Source organism: Schistocerca piceifrons, chromosome 8, assembly GCF_021461385.2.
Source record: "Schistocerca piceifrons isolate TAMUIC-IGC-003096 chromosome 8, iqSchPice1.1, whole genome shotgun sequence".
NCBI classification, from domain to species: domain Eukaryota; kingdom Metazoa; phylum Arthropoda; class Insecta; order Orthoptera; family Acrididae; genus Schistocerca; species Schistocerca piceifrons.
The window spans coordinates 453,558,352-453,580,272 of NC_060145.1; the positions used below are offsets into that span (position 1 = coordinate 453,558,352).

Sequence of the window (21,921 nt, forward strand, 5' to 3'; positions counted from 1 at the left end):
AGAAGTCTGAACGTTTCGCTAAGGGGTTGCCAACGGCCAGCTCACTTTCGATTAATGAAGTTAAGCAGACGTTTGCGTGGTTAGTGAGTGGATGGGTGATCGTCCGGGAACTGTGCGTGCTATTGGACCCTTTCATTTCAACCCCCCCCCCCCTCCTCCTCTTGTGCTACAGTGTTGACGTGCTATGATGCCTCCCTAAGCAATTTAAATTACGTTAACGAACATATGATCCAAAATTTAACTAGGCTGTTTGCAAAAAGAGCGCAAGGAAAGTGCAAGAACGACTTTGGCAATAACAGAACCGTACGAATCAACAGATAATTTCTCAAATGTGTAGATAACACTGTGGCGAAGCAGTGAGATTTCCGAAATTTGTAAATGAAACTTTAGCTTTTCGTATTGAAAAGGAAAAGTACTCTTGATTACCTTATTTCTCGCAGCCGATTGTCGTACTTCTCCTGTCATATCGGCCCCACCGCCGAGCGGCAGCGAGCGGCAATCGAGCAAAGTCGGGCCAAGTCGACACACGATGAAGTGAAATCAATCCACTTAGCTGGAACGAGGCAGGAGACGAGGAGATACTACCTGTGCCGCGACACGTGGCAATTTCGAGGATCGAATGGTCTTGAACACATACTATTGCGCTACGCAAAAATGACAAATCCTCCTGCGGTCGCCAGGAATCGAACCCGGATTAACTGCTTGGGAAGAAACCATGCTGACCGTTACACCACCACCGCATTGCGCTGCATTCTTCCTGTGTCGCGGTGCGTTGCCGCCCCTGCTGCCACCAGAGGCTCAAGCGACCCTGCTGCAGGCCCTCTGCCCTCCAGCACATCGGAACGCGGTGCCACGTTGCTTCCAGGGCGATGCACTGTAACTAGACGCAGCATTGACTTCCGCCGAGAAATCGACCATTTCATGCACGGCATGGTGGGAAAACAATTCTGAAATTAGAACTTCTTAGTGAGGCTGCGGTGGCGAGTATTCCTGTATGCCTCGGTGGCGCAGTGGGCTGCGCGTGTCATTATCTTAAGGGCGTACGTTCTATCCTCAACTCAGCCATCTCATTTTCTCTCCACGACGGTGAAAGGCACAGCATAGCTTTTGCGAGGTAAGGCCGTATTTGCCGTTTATTACCACCTAGGCTACTTTGCGTCAACGTGTGTTTGTTTCCAGTTATTACTAATTACAGTTTTGCTAGTTGCACTCGAGACTGAAAGCGATGTTTGCCTAGTATGACTTGCGCGCTTTGGGAGTGAGTAAGCGGGATCGTGGTGGCGGACAGAGTTCAGCGTTGGCGCCAGATTCGGCCCTAAAGTTGCGTGGAGGAGAAGTATTTCTGGACGCATACACACGTAGTGGATCGTTGAGGTATGTCCGGTATGGTTTAGTGGCTAGGATACCTGGCTTTCACCCAGGAGGCCCGGGTTCGATTCCCGGTACCTGAACGTGAATTTTCGGGGCTGAGATGAGAAAACTTCTCACGGCCGTTTTTCGTCTTCGTGGAGCTGCTGCTCTGGGTTCCAGGTATAAGGTGAGAGAAAGTCAAGAAAAAGAGATACATCCTCACGTTAATGGCGGGGCCGTTTTGAAGGGAGAGGAGACGGTTTTGCGGTTTTGGACTGCTGATGCGACAGTGTTGCATTGCCCGTTAGCTCAGTGGGCTATAGCGTCGTGCTAGTAACGCGTAGGTCATGGGTTCCATCCCTCCACGGGCCATTCCATTTTCTCCCCTAATAGGAAATGCTGTCTCCTGCGAGACTCTGCCAGGCAGATTCTAAATGATGTGCACATCCAGCTAGAAGTCTGAACGTTTCGCTAAGGGGTTGCCAACGGCCAGCTCACTTTCGATTAATGAAGTTAAGCAGACGTTTGCGTGGTTAGTGAGTGGATGGGTGATCGTCCGGGAACTGTGCGTGCTATTGGACCCTTTCATTTCAACCCCCCCCCCCCTCCTCCTCTTGTGCTACAGTGTTGACGTGCTATGATGCCTCCCTAAGCAATTTAAATTACGTTAACGAACATATGATCCAAAATTTAACTAGGCTGTTTGCAAAAAGAGCGCAAGGAAAGTGCAAGAACGACTTTGGCAATAACAGAACCGTACGAATCAACAGATAATTTCTCAAATGTGTAGATAACACTGTGGCGAAGCAGTGAGATTTCCGAAATTTGTAAATGAAAGTTTAGCTTTTCGTATTGAAAAGGAAAAGTACTCTTGATTACCTTATTTCTCGCAGCCGATTGTCGTACTTCTCCTGTCATATCGGCCCCACCGCCGAGCGGCAGCGAGCGGCAATCGAGCAAAGTCGGGCCAAGTCGACACACGATGAAGTGAAATCAATCCACTTAGCTGGAACGAGGCAGGAGACGAGGAGATACTACCTGTGCCGCGACACGTGGCAATTTCGAGGATCGAATGGTCTTGAACACATACTATTGCGCTACGCAAAAATGACAAATCCTCCTGCGGTCGCCAGGAATCGAACCCGGATTAACTGCTTGGGAAGCAACCATGCTGACCGTTACACCACCACCGCATTGCGCTGCATTCTTCCTGTGTCGCGGTGCGTTGCCGCCCCTGCTGCCACCAGAGGCTCAAGCGACCCTGCTGCAGGCCCTCTGCCCTCCAGCACATCGGAACGCGGTGCCACGTTGCTTCCAGGGCGATGCACTGTAACTAGACGCAGCATTGACTTCCGCCGAGAAATCGACCATTTCATGCACGGCATGGTGGGAAAACAATTCTGAAATTAGAACTTCTTAGTGAGGCTGCGGTGGCGAGTATTCCTGTATGCCTCGGTGGCGCAGTGGGCTGCGCGTGTCATTATCTTAAGGGCGTACGTTCTATCCTCAACTCAGCCATCTCATTTTCTCTCCACGACGGTGAAAGGCACAGCATAGCTTTTGCGATGTAAAGCCGTATTTGCCGTTTATTACCACCTAGGCTACTTTGCGTCAACGTGTGTTTGTTTCCAGTTATTACTAATTACAGTTTTGCTAGTTGCACTCGAGACTGAAAGCGATGTTTGCCTAGTATGACTTGCGCGCTTTGGGAGTGAGTAAGCGGGATCGTGGTGGCGGACAGAGTTCAGCGTTGGCGCCAGATTCGGCCCTAAAGTTGCGTGGAGGAGAAGTATTTCTGGACGCATACACACGTAGTGGATCGTTGAGGTATGTCCGGTATGGTTTAGTGGCTAGGATACCTGGCTTTCACCCAGGAGGCCCGGGTTCGATTCCCGGTACCTGAACGTGAATTTTCGGGGCTGAGATGAGAAAACTTCTCACGGCCGTTTTTCGTCTTCGTGGAGCTGCTGCTCTGGGTTCCAGGTATAAGGTGAGAGAAAGTCAAGAAAAAGAGATACATCCTCACGTTAATGGCGGGGCCGTTTTGAAGGGAGAGGAGACGGTTTTGCGGTTTTGGACTGCTGATGCGACAGTGTTGCATTGCCCGTTAGCTCAGTGGGCTATAGCGTCGTGCTAGTAACGCGTAGGTCATGGGTTCCATCCCTCCACGGGCCATTCCATTTTCTCCCCTAATAGGAAATGCTGTCTCCTGCGAGACTCTGCCAGGCAGATTCTAAATGATGTGCACATCCAGCTAGAAGTCTGAACGTTTCGCTAAGGGGTTGCCAACGGCCAGCTCACTTTCGATTAATGAAGTTAAGCAGACGTTTGCGTGGTTAGTGAGTGGATGGGTGATCGTCCGGGAACTGTGCGTGCTATTGGACCCTTTCATTTCAACCCCCCCCCCCTCCTCCTCTTGTGCTACAGTGTTGACGTGCTATGATGCCTCCCTAAGCAATTTAAATTACGTTAACGAACATATGATCCAAAATTTAACTAGGCTGTTTGCAAAAAGAGCGCAAGGAAAGTGCAAGAACGACTTTGGCAATAACAGAACCGTACGAATCAACAGATAATTTCTCAAATGTGTAGATAACACTGTGGCGAAGCAGTGAGATTTCCGAAATTTGTAAATGAAAGTTTAGCTTTTCGTATTGAAAAGGAAAAGTACTCTTGATTACCTTATTTCTCGCAGCCGATTGTCGTACTTCTCCTGTCATATCGGCCCCACCGCCGAGCGGCAGCGAGCGGCAATCGAGCAAAGTCGGGCCAAGTCGACACACGATGAAGTGAAATCAATCCACTTAGCTGGAACGAGGCAGGAGACGAGGAGATACTACCTGTGCCGCGACACGTGGCAATTTCGAGGATCGAATGGTCTTGAACACATACTATTGCGCTACGCAAAAATGACAAATCCTCCTGCGGTCGCCAGGAATCGAACCCGGATTAACTGCTTGGGAAGAAACCATGCTGACCGTTACACCACCACCGCATTGCGCTGCATTCTTCCTGTGTCGCGGTGCGTTGCCGCCCCTGCTGCCACCAGAGGCTCAAGCGACCCTGCTGCAGGCCCTCTGCCCTCCAGCACATCGGAACGCGGTGCCACGTTGCTTCCAGGGCGATGCACTGTAACTAGACGCAGCATTGACTTCCGCCGAGAAATCGACCATTTCATGCACGGCATGGTGGGAAAACAATTCTGAAATTAGAACTTCTTAGTGAGGCTGCGGTGGCGAGTATTCCTGTATGCCTCGGTGGCGCAGTGGGCTGCGCGTGTCATTATCTTAAGGGCGTACGTTCTATCCTCAACTCAGCCATCTCATTTTCTCTCCACGACGGTGAAAGGCACAGCATAGCTTTTGCGAGGTAAGGCCGTATTTGCCGTTTATTACCACCTAGGCTACTTTGCGTCAACGTGTGTTTGTTTCCAGTTATTACTAATTACAGTTTTGCTAGTTGCACTCGAGACTGAAAGCGATGTTTGCCTAGTATGACTTGCGCGCTTTGGGAGTGAGTAAGCGGGATCGTGGTGGCGGACAGAGTTCAGCGTTGGCGCCAGATTCGGCCCTAAAGTTGCGTGGAGGAGAAGTATTTCTGGACGCATACACACGTAGTGGATCGTTGAGGTATGTCCGGTATGGTTTAGTGGCTAGGATACCTGGCTTTCACCCAGGAGGCCCGGGTTCGATTCCCGGTACCTGAACGTGAATTTTCGGGGCTGAGATGAGAAAACTTCTCACGGCCGTTTTTCGTCTTCGTGGAGCTGCTGCTCTGGGTTCCAGGTATAAGGTGAGAGAAAGTCAAGAAAAAGAGATACATCCTCACGTTAATGGCGGGGCCGTTTTGAAGGGAGAGGAGACGGTTTTGCGGTTTTGGACTGCTGATGCGACAGTGTTGCATTGCCCGTTAGCTCAGTGGGCTATAGCGTCGTGCTAGTAACGCGTAGGTCATGGGTTCCATCCCTCCACGGGCCATTCCATTTTCTCCCCTAATAGGAAATGCTGTCTCCTGCGAGACTCTGCCAGGCAGATTCTAAATGATGTGCACATCCAGCTAGAAGTCTGAACGTTTCGCTAAGGGGTTGCCAACGGCCAGCTCACTTTCGATTAATGAAGTTAAGCAGACGTTTGCGTGGTTAGTGAGTGGATGGGTGATCGTCCGGGAACTGTGCGTGCTATTGGACCCTTTCATTTCAACCCCCCCCCCCTCCTCCTCTTGTGCTACAGTGTTGACGTGCTATGATGCCTCCCTAAGCAATTTAAATTACGTTAACGAACATATGATCCAAAATTTAACTAGGCTGTTTGCAAAAAGAGCGCAAGGAAAGTGCAAGAACGACTTTGGCAATAACAGAACCGTACGAATCAACAGATAATTTCTCAAATGTGTAGATAACACTGTGGCGAAGCAGTGAGATTTCCGAAATTTGTAAATGAAAGTTTAGCTTTTCGTATTGAAAAGGAAAAGTACTCTTGATTACCTTATTTCTCGCAGCCGATTGTCGTACTTCTCCTGTCATATCGGCCCCACCGCCGAGCGGCAGCGAGCGGCAATCGAGCAAAGTCGGGCCAAGTCGACACACGATGAAGTGAAATCAATCCACTTAGCTGGAACGAGGCAGGAGACGAGGAGATACTACCTGTGCCGCGACACGTGGCAATTTCGAGGATCGAATGGTCTTGAACACATACTATTGCGCTACGCAAAAATGACAAATCCTCCTGCGGTCGCCAGGAATCGAACCCGGATTAACTGCTTGGGAAGAAACCATGCTGACCGTTACACCACCACCGCATTGCGCTGCATTCTTCCTGTGTCGCGGTGCGTTGCCGCCCCTGCTGCCACCAGAGGCTCAAGCGACCCTGCTGCAGGCCCTCTGCCCTCCAGCACATCGGAACGCGGTGCCACGTTGCTTCCAGGGCGATGCACTGTAACTAGACGCAGCATTGACTTCCGCCGAGAAATCGACCATTTCATGCACGGCATGGTGGGAAAACAATTCTGAAATTAGAACTTCTTAGTGAGGCTGCGGTGGCGAGTATTCCTGTATGCCTCGGTGGCGCAGTGGGCTGCGCGTGTCATTATCTTAAGGGCGTACGTTCTATCCTCAACTCAGCCATCTCATTTTCTCTCCACGACGGTGAAAGGCACAGCATAGCTTTTGCGAGGTAAGGCCGTATTTGCCGTTTATTACCACCTAGGCTACTTTGCGTCAACGTGTGTTTGTTTCCAGTTATTACTAATTACAGTTTTGCTAGTTGCACTCGAGACTGAAAGCGATGTTTGCCTAGTATGACTTGCGCGCTTTGGGAGTGAGTAAGCGGGATCGTGGTGGCGGACAGAGTTCAGCGTTGGCGCCAGATTCGGCCCTAAAGTTGCGTGGAGGAGAAGTATTTCTGGACGCATACACACGTAGTGGATCGTTGAGGTATGTCCGGTATGGTTTAGTGGCTAGGATACCTGGCTTTCACCCAGGAGGCCCGGGTTCGATTCCCGGTACCTGAACGTGAATTTTCGGGGCTGAGATGAGAAAACTTCTCACGGCCGTTTTTCGTCTTCGTGGAGCTGCTGCTCTGGGTTCCAGGTATAAGGTGAGAGAAAGTCAAGAAAAAGAGATACATCCTCACGTTAATGGCGGGGCCGTTTTGAAGGGAGAGGAGACGGTTTTGCGGTTTTGGACTGCTGATGCGACAGTGTTGCATTGCCCGTTAGCTCAGTGGGCTATAGCGTCGTGCTAGTAACGCGTAGGTCATGGGTTCCATCCCTCCACGGGCCATTCCATTTTCTCCCCTAATAGGAAATGCTGTCTCCTGCGAGACTCTGCCAGGCAGATTCTAAATGATGTGCACATCCAGCTAGAAGTCTGAACGTTTCGCTAAGGGGTTGCCAACGGCCAGCTCACTTTCGATTAATGAAGTTAAGCAGACGTTTGCGTGGTTAGTGAGTGGATGGGTGATCGTCCGGGAACTGTGCGTGCTATTGGACCCTTTCATTTCAACCCCCCCCCCCTCCTCCTCTTGTGCTACAGTGTTGACGTGCTATGATGCCTCCCTAAGCAATTTAAATTACGTTAACGAACATATGATCCAAAATTTAACTAGGCTGTTTGCAAAAAGAGCGCAAGGAAAGTGCAAGAACGACTTTGGCAATAACAGAACCGTACGAATCAACAGATAATTTCTCAAATGTGTAGATAACACTGTGGCGAAGCAGTGAGATTTCCGAAATTTGTAAATGAAACTTTAGCTTTTCGTATTGAAAAGGAAAAGTACTCTTGATTACCTTATTTCTCGCAGCCGATTGTCGTACTTCTCCTGTCATATCGGCCCCACCGCCGAGCGGCAGCGAGCGGCAATCGAGCAAAGTCGGGCCAAGTCGACACACGATGAAGTGAAATCAATCCACTTAGCTGGAACGAGGCAGGAGACGAGGAGATACTACCTGTGCCGCGACACGTGGCAATTTCGAGGATCGAATGGTCTTGAACACATACTATTGCGCTACGCAAAAATGACAAATCCTCCTGCGGTCGCCAGGAATCGAACCCGGATTAACTGCTTGGGAAGAAACCATGCTGACCGTTACACCACCACCGCATTGCGCTGCATTCTTCCTGTGTCGCGGTGCGTTGCCGCCCCTGTGGCCACCAGAGGCTCAAGCGACCCTGCTGCAGGCCCTCTGCCCTCCAGCACATCGGAACGCGGTGCCACGTTGCTTCCAGGGCGATGCACTGTAACTAGACGCAGCATTGACTTCCGCCGAGAAATCGACCATTTCATGCACGGCATGGTGGGAAAACAATTCTGAAATTAGAACTTCTTAGTGAGGCTGCGGTGGCGAGTATTCCTGTATGCCTCGGTGGCGCAGTGGGCTGCGCGTGTCATTATCTTAAGGGCGTACGTTCTATCCTCAACTCAGCCATCTCATTTTCTCTCCACGACGGTGAAAGGCACAGCATAGCTTTTGCGATGTAAAGCCGTATTTGCCGTTTATTACCACCTAGGCTACTTTGCGTCAACGTGTGTTTGTTTCCAGTTATTACTAATTACAGTTTTGCTAGTTGCACTCGAGACTGAAAGCGATGTTTGCCTAGTATGACTTGCGCGCTTTGGGAGTGAGTAAGCGGGATCGTGGTGGCGGACAGAGTTCAGCGTTGGCGCCAGATTCGGCCCTAAAGTTGCGTGGAGGAGAAGTATTTCTGGACGCATACACACGTAGTGGATCGTTGAGGTATGTCCGGTATGGTTTAGTGGCTAGGATACCTGGCTTTCACCCAGGAGGCCCGGGTTCGATTCCCGGTACCTGAACGTGAATTTTCGGGGCTGAGATGAGAAAACTTCTCACGGCCGTTTTTCGTCTTCGTGGAGCTGCTGCTCTGGGTTCCAGGTATAAGGTGAGAGAAAGTCAAGAAAAAGAGATACATCCTCACGTTAATGGCGGGGCCGTTTTGAAGGGAGAGGAGACGGTTTTGCGGTTTTGGACTGCTGATGCGACAGTGTTGCATTGCCCGTTAGCTCAGTGGGCTATAGCGTCGTGCTAGTAACGCGTAGGTCATGGGTTCCATCCCTCCACGGGCCATTCCATTTTCTCCCCTAATAGGAAATGCTGTCTCCTGCGAGACTCTGCCAGGCAGATTCTAAATGATGTGCACATCCAGCTAGAAGTCTGAACGTTTCGCTAAGGGGTTGCCAACGGCCAGCTCACTTTCGATTAATGAAGTTAAGCAGACGTTTGCGTGGTTAGTGAGTGGATGGGTGATCGTCCGGGAACTGTGCGTGCTATTGGACCCTTTCATTTCAACCCCCCCCCCTCCTCCTCTTGTGCTACAGTGTTGACGTGCTATGATGCCTCCCTAAGCAATTTAAATTACGTTAACGAACATATGATCCAAAATTTAACTAGGCTGTTTGCAAAAAGAGCGCAAGGAAAGTGCAAGAACGACTTTGGCAATAACAGAACCGTACGAATCAACAGATAATTTCTCAAATGTGTAGATAACACTGTGGCGAAGCAGTGAGATTTCCGAAATTTGTAAATGAAACTTTAGCTTTTCGTATTGAAAAGGAAAAGTACTCTTGATTACCTTATTTCTCGCAGCCGATTGTCGTACTTCTCCTGTCATATCGGCCCCACCGCCGAGCGGCAGCGAGCGGCAATCGAGCAAAGTCGGGCCAAGTCGACACACGATGAAGTGAAATCAATCCACTTAGCTGGAACGAGGCAGGAGACGAGGAGATACTACCTGTGCCGCGACACGTGGCAATTTCGAGGATCGAATGGTCTTGAACACATACTATTGCGCTACGCAAAAATGACAAATCCTCCTGCGGTCGCCAGGAATCGAACCCGGATTAACTGCTTGGGAAGCAACCATGCTGACCGTTACACCACCACCGCATTGCGCTGCATTCTTCCTGTGTCGCGGTGCGTTGCCGCCCCTGCTGCCACCAGAGGCTCAAGCGACCCTGCTGCAGGCCCTCTGCCCTCCAGCACATCGGAACGCGGTGCCACGTTGCTTCCAGGGCGATGCACTGTAACTAGACGCAGCATTGACTTCCGCCGAGAAATCGACCATTTCATGCACGGCATGGTGGGAAAACAATTCTGAAATTAGAACTTCTTAGTGAGGCTGCGGTGGCGAGTATTCCTGTATGCCTCGGTGGCGCAGTGGGCTGCGCGTGTCATTATCTTAAGGGCGTACGTTCTATCCTCAACTCAGCCATCTCATTTTCTCTCCACGACGGTGAAAGGCACAGCATAGCTTTTGCGATGTAAAGCCGTATTTGCCGTTTATTACCACCTAGGCTACTTTGCGTCAACGTGTGTTTGTTTCCAGTTATTACTAATTACAGTTTTGCTAGTTGCACTCGAGACTGAAAGCGATGTTTGCCTAGTATGACTTGCGCGCTTTGGGAGTGAGTAAGCGGGATCGTGGTGGCGGACAGAGTTCAGCGTTGGCGCCAGATTCGGCCCTAAAGTTGCGTGGAGGAGAAGTATTTCTGGACGCATACACACGTAGTGGATCGTTGAGGTATGTCCGGTATGGTTTAGTGGCTAGGATACCTGGCTTTCACCCAGGAGGCCCGGGTTCGATTCCCGGTACCTGAACGTGAATTTTCGGGGCTGAGATGAGAAAACTTCTCACGGCCGTTTTTCGTCTTCGTGGAGCTGCTGCTCTGGGTTCCAGGTATAAGGTGAGAGAAAGTCAAGAAAAAGAGATACATCCTCACGTTAATGGCGGGGCCGTTTTGAAGGGAGAGGAGACGGTTTTGCGGTTTTGGACTGCTGATGCGACAGTGTTGCATTGCCCGTTAGCTCAGTGGGCTATAGCGTCGTGCTAGTAACGCGTAGGTCATGGGTTCCATCCCTCCACGGGCCATTCCATTTTCTCCCCTAATAGGAAATGCTGTCTCCTGCGAGACTCTGCCAGGCAGATTCTAAATGATGTGCACATCCAGCTAGAAGTCTGAACGTTTCGCTAAGGGGTTGCCAACGGCCAGCTCACTTTCGATTAATGAAGTTAAGCAGACGTTTGCGTGGTTAGTGAGTGGATGGGTGATCGTCCGGGAACTGTGCGTGCTATTGGACCCTTTCATTTCAACCCCCCCCCCTCCTCCTCTTGTGCTACAGTGTTGACGTGCTATGATGCCTCCCTAAGCAATTTAAATTACGTTAACGAACATATGATCCAAAATTTAACTAGGCTGTTTGCAAAAAGAGCGCAAGGAAAGTGCAAGAACGACTTTGGCAATAACAGAACCGTACGAATCAACAGATAATTTCTCAAATGTGTAGATAACACTGTGGCGAAGCAGTGAGATTTCCGAAATTTGTAAATGAAACTTTAGCTTTTCGTATTGAAAAGGAAAAGTACTCTTGATTACCTTATTTCTCGCAGCCGATTGTCGTACTTCTCCTGTCATATCGGCCCCACCGCCGAGCGGCAGCGAGCGGCAATCGAGCAAAGTCGGGCCAAGTCGACACACGATGAAGTGAAATCAATCCACTTAGCTGGAACGAGGCAGGAGACGAGGAGATACTACCTGTGCCGCGACACGTGGCAATTTCGAGGATCGAATGGTCTTGAACACATACTATTGCGCTACGCAAAAATGACAAATCCTCCTGCGGTCGCCAGGAATCGAACCCGGATTAACTGCTTGGGAAGAAACCATGCTGACCGTTACACCACCACCGCATTGCGCTGCATTCTTCCTGTGTCGCGGTGCGTTGCCGCCCCTGCTGCCACCAGAGGCTCAAGCGACCCTGCTGCAGGCCCTCTGCCCTCCAGCACATCGGAACGCGGTGCCACGTTGCTTCCAGGGCGATGCACTGTAACTAGACGCAGCATTGACTTCCGCCGAGAAATCGACCATTTCATGCACGGCATGGTGGGAAAACAATTCTGAAATTAGAACTTCTTAGTGAGGCTGCGGTGGCGAGTATTCCTGTATGCCTCGGTGGCGCAGTGGGCTGCGCGTGTCATTATCTTAAGGGCGTACGTTCTATCCTCAACTCAGCCATCTCATTTTCTCTCCACGACGGTGAAAGGCACAGCATAGCTTTTGCGATGTAAAGCCGTATTTGCCGTTTATTACCACCTAGGCTACTTTGCGTCAACGTGTGTTTGTTTCCAGTTATTACTAATTACAGTTTTGCTAGTTGCACTCGAGACTGAAAGCGATGTTTGCCTAGTATGACTTGCGCGCTTTGGGAGTGAGTAAGCGGGATCGTGGTGGCGGACAGAGTTCAGCGTTGGCGCCAGATTCGGCCCTAAAGTTGCGTGGAGGAGAAGTATTTCTGGACGCATACACACGTAGTGGATCGTTGAGGTATGTCCGGTATGGTTTAGTGGCTAGGATACCTGGCTTTCACCCAGGAGGCCCGGGTTCGATTCCCGGTACCTGAACGTGAATTTTCGGGGCTGAGATGAGAAAACTTCTCACGGCCGTTTTTCGTCTTCGTGGAGCTGCTGCTCTGGGTTCCAGGTATAAGGTGAGAGAAAGTCAAGAAAAAGAGATACATCCTCACGTTAATGGCGGGGCCGTTTTGAAGGGAGAGGAGACGGTTTTGCGGTTTTGGACTGCTGATGCGACAGTGTTGCATTGCCCGTTAGCTCAGTGGGCTATAGCGTCGAGCTAGTAACGCGTAGGTCATGGGTTCCATCCCTCCACGGGCCATTCCATTTTCTCCCCTAATAGGAAATGCTGTCTCCTGCGAGACTCTGCCAGGCAGATTCTAAATGATGTGCACATCCAGCTAGAAGTCTGAACGTTTCGCTAAGGGGTTGCCAACGGCCAGCTCACTTTCGATTAATGAAGTTAAGCAGACGTTTGCGTGGTTAGTGAGTGGATGGGTGATCGTCCGGGAACTGTGCGTGCTATTGGACCCTTTCATTTCAACCCCCCCCCCCCCTCCTCCTCTTGTGCTACAGTGTTGACGTGCTATGATGCCTCCCTAAGCAATTTAAATTACGTTAACGAACATATGATCCAAAATTTAACTAGGCTGTTTGCAAAAAGAGCGCAAGGAAAGTGCAAGAACGACTTTGGCAATAACAGAACCGTACGAATCAACAGATAATTTCTCAAATGTGTAGATAACACTGTGGCGAAGCAGTGAGATTTCCGAAATTTGTAAATGAAAGTTTAACTTTTCGTATTGAAAAGGAAAAGTACTCTTGATTACCTTATTTCTCGCAGCCGATTGTCGTACTTCTCCTGTCATATCGGCCCCACCGCCGAGCGGCAGCGAGCGGCAGTCGAGCAAAGTCGGGCCAAGTCGACACACGATGAAGTGAAATCAATCCACTTAGCTGGAACGAGGCAGGAGACGAGGAGATACTACCTGTGCCGCGACACGTGGCAATTTCGAGGATCGAATGGTCTTGAACACATACTATTGCGCTACGCAAAAATGACAAATCCTCCTGCGGTCGCCAGGAATCGAACCCGGATTAACTGCTTGGGAAGAAACCATGCTGACCGTTACACCACCACCGCATTGCGCTGCATTCTTCCTGTGTCGCGGTGCGTTGCCGCCCCTGCTGCCACCAGAGGCTCAAGCGACCCTGCTGCAGGCCCTCTGCCCTCCAGCACATCGGAACGCGGTGCCACGTTGCTTCCAGGGCGATGCACTGTAACTAGACGCAGCATTGACTTCCGCCGAGAAATCGACCATTTCATGCACGGCATGGTGGGAAAACAATTCTGAAATTAGAACTTCTTAGTGAGGCTGCGGTGGCGAGTATTCCTGTATGCCTCGGTGGCGCAGTGGGCTGCGCGTGTCATTATCTTAAGGGCGTACGTTCTATCCTCAACTCAGCCATCTCATTTTCTCTCCACGACGGTGAAAGGCACAGCATAGCTTTTGCGATGTAAAGCCGTATTTGCCGTTTATTACCACCTAGGCTACTTTGCGTCAACGTGTGTTTGTTTCCAGTTATTACTAATTACAGTTTTGCTAGTTGCACTCGAGACTGAAAGCGATGTTTGCCTAGTATGACTTGCGCGCTTTGGGAGTGAGTAAGCGGGATCGTGGTGGCGGACAGAGTTCAGCGTTGGCGCCAGATTCGGCCCTAAAGTTGCGTGGAGGAGAAGTATTTCTGGACGCATACACACGTAGTGGATCGTTGAGGTATGTCCGGTATGGTTTAGTGGCTAGGATACCTGGCTTTCACCCAGGAGGCCCGGGTTCGATTCCCGGTACCTGAACGTGAATTTTCGGGGCTGAGATGAGAAAACTTCTCACGGCCGTTTTTCGTCTTCGTGGAGCTGCTGCTCTGGGTTCCAGGTATAAGGTGAGAGAAAGTCAAGAAAAAGAGATACATCCTCACGTTAATGGCGGGGCCGTTTTGAAGGGAGAGGAGACGGTTTTGCGGTTTTGGACTGCTGATGCGACAGTGTTGCATTGCCCGTTAGCTCAGTGGGCTATAGCGTCGTGCTAGTAACGCGTAGGTCATGGGTTCCATCCCTCCACGGGCCATTCCATTTTCTCCCCTAATAGGAAATGCTGTCTCCTGCGAGACTCTGCCAGGCAGATTCTAAATGATGTGCACATCCAGCTAGAAGTCTGAACGTTTCGCTAAGGGGTTGCCAACGGCCAGCTCACTTTCGATTAATGAAGTTAAGCAGACGTTTGCGTGGTTAGTGAGTGGATGGGTGATCGTCCGGGAACTGTGCGTGCTATTGGACCCTTTCATTTCAACCCCCCCCCCCTCCTCCTCTTGTGCTACAGTGTTGACGTGCTATGATGCCTCCCTAAGCAATTTAAATTACGTTAACGAACATATGATCCAAAATTTAACTAGGCTGTTTGCAAAAAGAGCGCAAGGAAAGTGCAAGAACGACTTTGGCAATAACAGAACCGTACGAATCAACAGATAATTTCTCAAATGTGTAGATAACACTGTGGCGAAGCAGTGAGATTTCCGAAATTTGTAAATGAAAGTTTAGCTTTTCGTATTGAAAAGGAAAAGTACTCTTGATTACCTTATTTCTCGCAGCCGATTGTCGTACTTCTCCTGTCATATCGGCCCCACCGCCGAGCGGCAGCGAGCGGCAGTCGAGCAAAGTCGGGCCAAGTCGACACACGATGAAGTGAAATCAATCCACTTAGCTGGAACGAGGCAGGAGACGAGGAGATACTACCTGTGCCGCGACACGTGGCAATTTCGAGGATCGAATGGTCTTGAACACATACTATTGCGCTACGCAAAAATGACAAATCCTCCTGCGGTCGCCAGGAATCGAACCCGGATTAACTGCTTGGGAAGAAACCATGCTGACCGTTACACCACCACCGCATTGCGCTGCATTCTTCCTGTGTCGCGGTGCGTTGCCGCCCCTGCTGCCACCAGAGGCTCAAGCGACCCTGCTGCAGGCCCTCTGCCCTCCAGCACATCGGAACGCGGTGCCACGTTGCTTCCAGGGCGATGCACTGTAACTAGACGCAGCATTGACTTCCGCCGAGAAATCGACCATTTCATGCACGGCATGGTGGGAAAACAATTCTGAAATTAGAACTTCTTAGTGAGGCTGCGGTGGCGAGTATTCCTGTATGCCTCGGTGGCGCAGTGGGCTGCGCGTGTCATTATCTTAAGGGCGTACGTTCTATCCTCAACTCAGCCATCTCATTTTCTCTCCACGACGGTGAAAGGCACAGCATAGCTTTTGCGATGTAAAGCCGTATTTGCCGTTTATTACCACCTAGGCTACTTTGCGTCAACGTGTGTTTGTTTCCAGTTATTACTAATTACAGTTTTGCTAGTTGCACTCGAGACTGAAAGCGATGTTTGCCTAGTATGACTTGCGCGCTTTGGGAGTGAGTAAGCGGGATCGTGGTGGCGGACAGAGTTCAGCGTTGGCGCCAGATTCGGCCCTAAAGTTGCGTGGAGGAGAAGTATTTCTGGACGCATACACACGTAGTGGATCGTTGAGGTATGTCCGGTATGGTTTAGTGGCTAGGATACCTGGCTTTCACCCAGGAGGCCCGGGTTCGATTCCCGGTACCTGAACGTGAATTTTCGGGGCTGAGATGAGAAAACTTCTCACGGCCGTTTTTCGTCTTCGTGGAGCTGCTGCTCTGGGTTCCAGGTATAAGGTGAGAGAAAGTCAAGAAAAAGAGATACATCCTCACGTTAATGGCGGGGCCGTTTTGAAGGGAGAGGAGACGGTTTTGCGGTTTTGGACTGCTGATGCGACAGTGTTGCATTGCCCGTTAGCTCAGTGGGCTATAGCGTCGAGCTAGTAACGCGTAGGTCATGGGTTCCATCCCTCCACGGGCCATTCCATTTTCTCCCCTAATAGGAAATGCTGTCTCCTGCGAGACTCTGCCAGGCAGATTCTAAATGATGTGCACATCCAGCTAGAAGTCTGAACGTTTCGCTAAGGGGTTGCCAACGGCCAGCTCACTTTCGATTAATGAAGTTAAGCAGACGTTTGCGTGGTTAGTGAGTGGATGGGTGATCGTCCGGGAACTGTGCGTGCTATTGGACCCTTTCATTTCAACCCCCCCCCCCCTCCTCCTCTTGTGCTACAGTGTTGACGTGCTATGATGCCTCCCTAAGCAATTTAAATTACGTTAACGAACATATGATCCAAAATTTAACTAGGCTGTTTGCAAAAAGAGCGCAAGGAAAGTGCAAGAACGACTTTGGCAATAACAGAACCGTACGAATCAACAGATAATTTCTCAAATGTGTAGATAACACTGTGGCGAAGCAGTGAGATTTCCGAAATTTGTAAATGAAAGTTTAGCTTTTCGTATTGAAAAGGAAAAGTACTCTTGATTACCTTATTTCTCGCAGCCGATTGTCGTACTTCTCCTGTCATATCGGCCCCACCGCCGAGCGGCAGCGAGCGGCAGTCGAGCAAAGTCGGGCCAAGTCGACACACGATGAAGTGAAATCAATCCACTTAGCTGGAACGAGGCAGGAGACGAGGAGATACTACCTGTGCCGCGACACGTGGCAATTTCGAGGATCGAATGGTCTTGAACACATACTATTGCGCTACGCAAAAATGACAAATCCTCCTGCGGTCGCCAGGAATCGAACCCGGATTAACAGCTTGGGAAGCAACCATGCTGACCGTTACACCACCACCGCATTGCGCTGCATTCTTCCTGTGTCGCGGTGCGTTGCCGCCCCTGCTGCCACCAGAGGCTCAAGCGACCCTGCTGCAGGCCCTCTGCCCTCCAGCACATCGGAACGCGGTGCCACGTTGCTTCCAGGGCGATGCACTGTAACTAGACGCAGCATTGACTTCCGCCGAGAAATCGACCATTTCATGCACGGCATGGTGGGAAAACAATTCTGAAATTAGAACTTCTTAGTGAGGCTGCGGTGGCGAGTATTCCTGTATGCCTCGGTGGCGCAGTGGGCTGCGCGTGTCATTATCTTAAGGGCGTACGTTCTATCCTCAACTCAGCCATCTCATTTTCTCTCCACGACGGTGAAAGGCACAGCATAGCTTTTGCGATGTAAAGCCGTATTTGCCGTTTATTACCACCTAGGCTACTTTGCGTCAACGTGTGTTTGTTTCCAGTTATTACTAATTACAGTTTTGCTAGTTGCACTCGAGACTGAAAGCGATGTTTGCCTAGTATGACTTGCGCGCTTTGGGAGTGAGTAAGCGGGATCGTGGTGGCGGACAGAGTTCAGCGTTGGCGCCAGATTCGGCCCTAAAGTTGCGTGGAGGAGAAGTATTTCTGGACGCATACACACGTAGTGGATCGTTGAGGTATGTCCGGTATGGTTTAGTGGCTAGGATACCTGGCTTTCACCCAGGAGGCCCGGGTTCGATTCCCGGTACCTGAACGTGAATTTTCGGGGCTGAGATGAGAAAACTTCTCACGGCCGTTTTTCGTCTTCGTGGAGCTGCTGCTCTGGGTTCCAGGTATAAGGTGAGAGAAAGTCAAGAAAAAGAGATACATCCTCACGTTAATGGCGGGGCCGTTTTGAAGGGAGAGGAGACGGTTTTGCGGTTTTGGACTGCTGATGCGACAGTGTTGCATTGCCCGTTAGCTCAGTGGGCTATAGCGTCGTGCTAGTAACGCGTAGGTCATGGGTTCCATCCCTCCACGGGCCATTCCATTTTCTCCCCTAATAGGAAATGCTGTCTCCTGCGAGACTCTGCCAGGCAGATTCTAAATGATGTGCACATCCAGCTAGAAGTCTGAACGTTTCGCTAAGGGGTTGCCAACGGCCAGCTCACTTTCGATTAATGAAGTTAAGCAGACGTTTGCGTGGTTAGTGAGTGGATGGGTGATCGTCCGGGAACTGTGCGTGCTATTGGACCCTTTCATTTCAACCCCCCCCCCCCCCTCCTCCTCTTGTGCTACAGTGTTGACGTGCTATGATGCCTCCCTAAGCAATTTAAATTACGTTAACGAACATATGATCCAAAATTTAACTAGGCTGTTTGCAAAAAGAGCGCAAGGAAAGTGCAAGAACGACTTTGGCAATAACAGAACCGTACGAATCAACAGATAATTTCTCAAATGTGTAGATAACACTGTGGCGAAGCAGTGAGATTTCCGAAATTTGTAAATGAAAGTTTAGCTTTTCGTATTGAAAAGGAAAAGTACTCTTGATTACCTTATTTCTCGCAGCCGATTGTCGTACTTCTCCTGTCATATCGGCCCCACCGCCGAGCGGCAGCGAGCGGCAGTCGAGCAAAGTCGGGCCAAGTCGACACACGATGAAGTGAAATCAATCCACTTAGCTGGAACGAGGCAGGAGACGAGGAGATACTACCTGTGCCGCGACACGTGGCAATTTCGAGGATCGAATGGTCTTGAACACATTCTATTGCGCTACGCAAAAATGACAAATCCTCCTGCGGTCGCCAGGAATCGAACCCGGATTAACTGCTTGGGAAGAAACCATGCTGACCGTTACACCACCACCGCATTGCGCTGCATTCTTCCTGTGTCGCGGTGCGTTGCCGCCCCTGCTGCCACCAGAGGCTCAAGCGACCCTGCTGCAGGCCCTCTGCCCTCCAGCACATCGGAACGCGGTGCCACGTTGCTTCCAGGGCGATGCACTGTAACTAGACGCAGCATTGACTTCCGCCGAGAAATCGACCATTTCATGCACGGCATGGTGGGAAAACAATTCTGAAATTAGAACTTCTTAGTGAGGCTGCGGTGGCGAGTATTCCTGTATGCCTCGGTGGCGCAGTGGGCTGCGCGTGTCATTATCTTAAGGGCGTACGTTCTATCCTCAACTCAGCCATCTCATTTTCTCTCCACGACGGTGAAAGGCACAGCATAGCTTTTGCGATGTAAAGCCGTATTTGCCGTTTATTACCACCTAGGCTACTTTGCGTCAACGTGTGTTTGTTTCCAGTTATTACTAATTACAGTTTTGCTAGTTGCACTCGAGACTGAAAGCGATGTTTGCCTAGTATGACTTGCGCGCTTTGGGAGTGAGTAAGCGGGATCGTGGTGGCGGACAGAGTTCAGCGTTGGCGCCAGATTCGGCCCTAAAGTTGCGTGGAGGAGAAGTATTTCTGGACGCATACACACGTAGTGGATCGTTGAGGTATGTCCGGTATGGTTTAGTGGCTAGGATACCTGGCTTTCACCCAGGAGGCCCGGGTTCGATTCCCGGTACCTGAACGTGAATTTTCGGGGCTGAGATGAGAAAACTTCTCACGGCCGTTTTTCGTCTTCGTGGAGCTGCTGCTCTGGGTTCCAGGTATAAGGTGAGAGAAAGTCAAGAAAAAGAGATACATCCTCACGTTAATGGCGGGGCCGTTTTGAAGGGAGAGGAGACGGTTTTGCGGTTTTGGACTGCTGATGCGACAGTGTTGCATTGCCCGTTAGCTCAGTGGGCTATAGCGTCGTGCTAGTAACGCGTAGGTCATGGGTTCCATCCCTCCACGGGCCATTCCATTTTCTCCCCTAATAGGAAATGCTGTCTCCTGCGAGACTCTGCCAGGCAGATTCTAAATGATGTGCACATCCAGCTAGAAGTCTGAACGTTTCGCTAAGGGGTTGCCAACGGCCAGCTCACTTTCGATTAATGAAGTTAAGCAGACGTTTGCGTGGTTAGTGAGTGGATGGGTGATCGTCCGGGAACTGTGCGTGCTATTGGACCCTTTCATTTCAACCCCCCCCCCCCCCCTCCTCCTCTTGTGCTACAGTGTTGACGTGCTATGATGCCTCCCTAAGCAATTTAAATTACGTTAACGAACATATGATCCAAAATTTAACTAGGCTGTTTGCAAAAAGAGCGCAAGGAAAGTGCAAGAACGACTTTGGCAATAACAGAACCGTACGAATCAACAGATAATTTCTCAAATGTGTAGATAACACTGTGGCGAAGCAGTGAGATTTCCGAAATTTGTAAATGAAACTTTAGCTTTTCGTATTGAAAAGGAAAAGTACTCTTGATTACCTTATTTCTCGCAGCCGATTGTCGTACTTCTCCTGTCATATCGGCCCCACCGCCGAGCGGCAGCGAGCGGCAATCGAGCAAAGTCGGGCCAAGTCGACACACGATGAAGTGAAATCAATCCACTTAGCTGGAACGAGGCAGGAGACGAGGAGATACTACCTGTGCCGCGACACGTGGCAATTTCGAGGATCGAATGGTCTTGAACACATACTATTGCGCTACGCAAAAGTGACAAATCCTCCTGCGGTCGCCAGGAATCGAACCCGGATTAACTGCTTGGGAAGAAACCATGCTAACCGTTACACCACCACCGCATTGCGCTGCATTCTTCCTGTGTCGCGGTGCGTTGCCGCCCCTGCTGCCACCAGAGGCTCAAGCGACCCTGCTGCAGGCCCTCTGCCCTCCAGCACATCGGAACGCGGTGCCACGTTGCTTCCAGGGCGATGCACTGTAACTAGACGCAGCATTGACTTCCGCCGAGAAATCGACCATTTCATGCACGGCATGGTGGGAAAACAATTCTGAAATTAGAACTTCTTAGTGAGGCTGCGGTGGCGAGTATTCCTGTATGCCTCGGTGGCGCAGTGGGCTGCGCGTGTCATTATCTTAAGGGCGTACGTTCTATCCTCAACTCAGCCATCTCATTTTCTCTCCACGACGGTGAAAGGCACAGCATAGCTTTTGCGAGGTAAGGCCGTATTTGCCGTTTATTACCACCTAGGCTACTTTGCGTCAACGTGTGTTTGTTTCCAGTTATTACTAATTACAGTTTTGCTAGTTGCACTCGAGACTGAAAGCGATGTTTGCCTAGTATGACTTGCGCGCTTTGGGAGTGAGTAAGCGGGATCGTGGTGGCGGACAGAGTTCAGCGTTGGCGCCACATTCGGCCCTAAAGTTGCGTGGAGGAGAAGTATTTCTGGACGCATACACACGTAGTGGATCGTTGAGGTATGTCCGGTATGGTTTAGTGGCTAGGATACCTGGCTTTCACCCAGGAGGCCCGGGTTCGATTCCCGGTACCTGAACGTGAATTTTCGGGGCTGAGATGAGAAAACTTCTCACGGCCGTTTTTCGTCTTCGTGGAGCTGCTGCTCTGGGTTCCAGGTATAAGGTGAGAGAAAGTCAAGAAAAAGAGATACATCCTCACGTTAATGGCGGGGCCGTTTTGAAGGGAGAGGAGACGGTTTTGCGGTTTTGGACTGCTGATGCGACAGTGTTGCATTGCCCGTTAGCTCAGTGGGCTATAGCGTCGTGCTAGTAACGCGTAGGTCATGGGTTCCATCCCTCCACGGGCCATTCCATTTTCTCCCCTAATAGGAAATGCTGTCTCCTGCGAGACTCTGCCAGGCAGATTCTAAATGATGTGCACATCCAGCTAGAAGTCTGAACGTTTCGCTAAGGGGTTGCCAACGGCCAGCTCACTTTCGATTAATGAAGTTAAGCAGACGTTTGCGTGGTTAGTGAGTGGATGGGTGATCGTCCGGGAACTGTGCGTGCTATTGGACCCTTTCATTTCAACCCCCCCCCCCCCCCCTCCTCCTCTTGTGCTACAGTGTTGACGTGCTATGATGCCTCCCTAAGCAATTTAAATTACGTTAACGAACATATGATCCAAAATTTAACTAGGCTGTTTGCAAAAAGAGCGCAAGGAAAGTGCAAGAACG

General features: G+C 50.4%; 12 non-coding genes across 12 annotated transcripts; all 12 read left to right on the forward strand.

Moving 5' to 3' along the window:
* The first annotated feature begins 1,379 nt into the window (after nt 1–1,379).
* On the forward strand, nt 1,380–1,451 carry Trnae-uuc. Its single transcript has one exon. It is a non-coding gene; the product is annotated as a tRNA-Glu (tRNA).
* A 1,731-nt stretch (nt 1,452–3,182) lies between these two features.
* Trnae-uuc lies at nt 3,183–3,254 on the forward strand. The gene has a single exon. It is a non-coding gene; the product is annotated as a tRNA-Glu (tRNA).
* A 1,730-nt stretch (nt 3,255–4,984) lies between these two features.
* Nucleotides 4,985–5,056, forward strand: Trnae-uuc. Its single transcript has one exon. It is a non-coding gene; the product is annotated as a tRNA-Glu (tRNA).
* A 1,730-nt stretch (nt 5,057–6,786) lies between these two features.
* Trnae-uuc lies at nt 6,787–6,858 on the forward strand. The gene has a single exon. It is a non-coding gene; the product is annotated as a tRNA-Glu (tRNA).
* A 1,730-nt stretch (nt 6,859–8,588) lies between these two features.
* Trnae-uuc lies at nt 8,589–8,660 on the forward strand. The gene has a single exon. It is a non-coding gene; the product is annotated as a tRNA-Glu (tRNA).
* A 1,729-nt stretch (nt 8,661–10,389) lies between these two features.
* On the forward strand, nt 10,390–10,461 carry Trnae-uuc. The gene has a single exon. It is a non-coding gene; the product is annotated as a tRNA-Glu (tRNA).
* A 1,729-nt stretch (nt 10,462–12,190) lies between these two features.
* Nucleotides 12,191–12,262, forward strand: Trnae-uuc. Its single transcript has one exon. It is a non-coding gene; the product is annotated as a tRNA-Glu (tRNA).
* A 1,732-nt stretch (nt 12,263–13,994) lies between these two features.
* Trnae-uuc lies at nt 13,995–14,066 on the forward strand. The gene has a single exon. It is a non-coding gene; the product is annotated as a tRNA-Glu (tRNA).
* A 1,730-nt stretch (nt 14,067–15,796) lies between these two features.
* Trnae-uuc lies at nt 15,797–15,868 on the forward strand. Its single transcript has one exon. It is a non-coding gene; the product is annotated as a tRNA-Glu (tRNA).
* A 1,731-nt stretch (nt 15,869–17,599) lies between these two features.
* Nucleotides 17,600–17,671, forward strand: Trnae-uuc. Its single transcript has one exon. It is a non-coding gene; the product is annotated as a tRNA-Glu (tRNA).
* A 1,733-nt stretch (nt 17,672–19,404) lies between these two features.
* Nucleotides 19,405–19,476, forward strand: Trnae-uuc. The gene has a single exon. It is a non-coding gene; the product is annotated as a tRNA-Glu (tRNA).
* A 1,734-nt stretch (nt 19,477–21,210) lies between these two features.
* On the forward strand, nt 21,211–21,282 carry Trnae-uuc. Its single transcript has one exon. It is a non-coding gene; the product is annotated as a tRNA-Glu (tRNA).
* Nucleotides 21,283–21,921: the final 639 nt, after the last annotated feature.